This window comes from Elaeis guineensis, chromosome 12 (genome assembly GCF_000442705.2).
Source record: "Elaeis guineensis isolate ETL-2024a chromosome 12, EG11, whole genome shotgun sequence".
Classification (NCBI taxonomy): domain Eukaryota; kingdom Viridiplantae; phylum Streptophyta; class Magnoliopsida; order Arecales; family Arecaceae; genus Elaeis; species Elaeis guineensis.
In genome coordinates this window covers 21,334,165-21,336,922 of record NC_026004.2, presented here as the reverse complement: position 1 = coordinate 21,336,922, position 2,758 = coordinate 21,334,165, and the positions used below count along the sequence as shown (strand labels likewise).

General features: G+C 38.7%; 1 non-coding gene across 1 annotated transcript; it reads right to left on the bottom strand.

Moving 5' to 3' along the window:
* Nucleotides 1–347: 347 nt before the first annotated feature.
* Nucleotides 348–454, bottom strand: LOC140852996 (small nucleolar RNA R71). The gene has a single exon (XR_012136073.1). It is a non-coding gene; the product is annotated as a small nucleolar RNA R71 (small nucleolar RNA).
* Between the last annotated feature and the right edge of the window lie 2,304 nt (nt 455–2,758).

Genomic DNA, 2,758 nt, shown 5'->3' with positions numbered 1-2,758 from the left:
TGACCCTTAAGGATTTGTGTTATCCAGTTGGCTCCATCCAACCATCTTGTATCAGGTTGCCACAACCCACAGCTAACAATTTTGAAATCAAACCTCAAATCATAAATATGCTTCCAAAATTCACAGGATTAGAGGATGCTTATATATTTATTAGAGAATTTGAGGAGGTATGTGCAACCATGAAACTGCAATTAACAGAGGATGAGGTCAAACTTAGATTAATCAACTTTGCCCTTAAGGACAATGCTAAGAAGTGGCTTTATAGTCTGCCAAACTATGCTGTCACTACCTGGGAGGGCTTTGTGAGAACATTTTTAAAAAAATATTTTCCCCATCATAAAACAGCTAGGATTAGGAATGAAATAAATCAATTTTACCAACTAGCTGGTGAATCATTTTGGAAGTACTTTGATCGTTTCAAGAATCTTTTGACCCAATGCCCACACCATGGAATAGAAACTTGAAGACTATGCCAGATCATCTATGAGGGGTTAGATTCAAACTCAAAAACCATGCTAGAGTCCATGTGCCAAGGCCAATTTATGGACAAAGAAACTACTGAAGCTTGGCAATTCTTAGAAGACCTAGCCGAGAAAAATTTACAGTGGGAAACAACTAGGGAACCTGATAAAGCTACACCTTCAAGAGGAGGAATGCATCAAATTCAACCAACCCTAGCATCAGAGGCCAAGATTGCAACCTTAACACGTAGATTGGAAGCCTTAGAATTACAGAGACCAGCCAATGTAAATCAAATATCTGCACCCATGTGTAAAGGGTGCAATGCACCAGACCATGTCTTAGAAGAATGTTCCTACTCGAATGAGTGTGCACAGGTGAATGCCACCTATCAAGGACCATTGAACAATCCTTATGCACCCACATATAACCCAGGTTGGAGGAATCACCCGAATTTCTCATGGTCCCAGAATCCTAATGTAGGTAATCCAAATTTCAATCAGCAAAATCTAAGGTCCAACCCAGTGATGAACAACCCGCCAGGCTTCCATGATAATGACAAGAAAATTACCTCTTTAGAGAAAAGCCTAGAAGCCATGATGAAAACACATACCAGCTTTATGCAAACCACGGGTCAACTCATAAATAATAACACCCAAGCTATAGCCCGTCTGGAAATGCAAGTAAGTCAGCTGGCTTCGACCATTAGTGAACGAGAACATGGTAGGTTACCTAGCCAACATGAGCCAAATCCTAGGAACCAAAATGGTCCACGACCCCAACAAGGAAACCAAGTTAATGGTGTAAATGCCATTCATACCTTAAGATCAGGAAAACAAATAGACAATAAGGTAGTTGCACTTGATGATATAGATGACTCATCTGCCGAGTCACCTTCTAAAACTACTACCTTTCAACCTCAAGCACCAGAAACTGAAAATTCACCTAGTCCAGTACTTAAAAGTCCTAGAGCTCCTTTTTCAAACAGACTGAAATCCAATAAATCTGAACATTTAAATAAAATTTTAGAGGTATTTAAACAAGTCCAAGATAATATTCTTCTTTTAGATATAATCCATCAGGTTCCAACTTATGCCAAATTTTTAAAAGATCTCTGCACTAGGAAAAGGACCACTAATGTACCAAAGAAAGTATTTTTGGCTGCAAGTGTCAGTTCATACCTATCTAGCCATGTGCCAATTAAATATAAGGACCCTGGAGCTCCAATAATTTCTTATGTTATTGGAGAAACCAATATAAAAAAGACCTTGCTAGATCTAGGACCTAGTGTGAATATCCTTCCATATTCGGTGTATGAACAACTAGGATTAGAAAAACTTCAACCTACTGGGATCACATTACAGTTAGCCGATAGATCTCTCAGGATCCCTAAGGGAATGGTCTAGGATGTTCTGATAAAGGTTGAAAATTTTATTTTCCTTGTAGATTTTATTGTTTTAGAGACTGAGCCAGTTGCGAATCCTAAAGGACATATACCTGTCATTTTAGGAAGACCATTCTTAGCTACGGCCAATGCTGAAATCAATTGTCGAAATGGTCTAATGAAGTTATCCTTTGGGAATATGACCATTAAGCTTAATGTTTTTAACTTAGAACAGGAATCCTCTTCTCATGCTGATGTCAATGTAGTCCAAGATGGTATTTATGAATCCATTGACATTAGTGATGATGAAGTCGACCTAGAGTCTAACCCCTGGTTAATCCATGAGTCTGAGGATGTCAATGAAATACTTAAAAAAAATCAGATTAATCAGAAATCGACACTTCCTACTGAACCAATCATTGAGATGGTGAACTCATCACCTAAACCATCGATAGAGGAAGCACCCATTTTAGAACTGAAGCCCCTCCCAGAACATCTCAAGTATGCATATCTAGGACCCAAAGAAACTTTGCCTGTAATTATTGCATCAGACCTAGATCCCAAGCAAGAGGAGGAGTTATTGTCAGTTCTAAAAGCAAATCAAGAGGCAATAGGTTGGACCATTGCAGATATCAAAGGAATAAGCCATTCTATAGTTCAACATAGAATATACTTAGAGGAAGAGGCTAAACCAACAAGAGAAGCCCAAAGAAGGCTTAATCCAGTTATGAAGGATGTAGTTAAAAAGGAGATTCTGAAACTCCTAGATAGTGGAATAATTTATCCTATTTCTGATAGCTCTTGGATAAGCCCAGTTCAAGTAGTACCCAAGAAATCTGGGGTAACAGTGGTCCAAAATGATGCAAACGAACTTATCCCAACTAAGACCCAAACGGGATGGAGGGTCTGTATAGA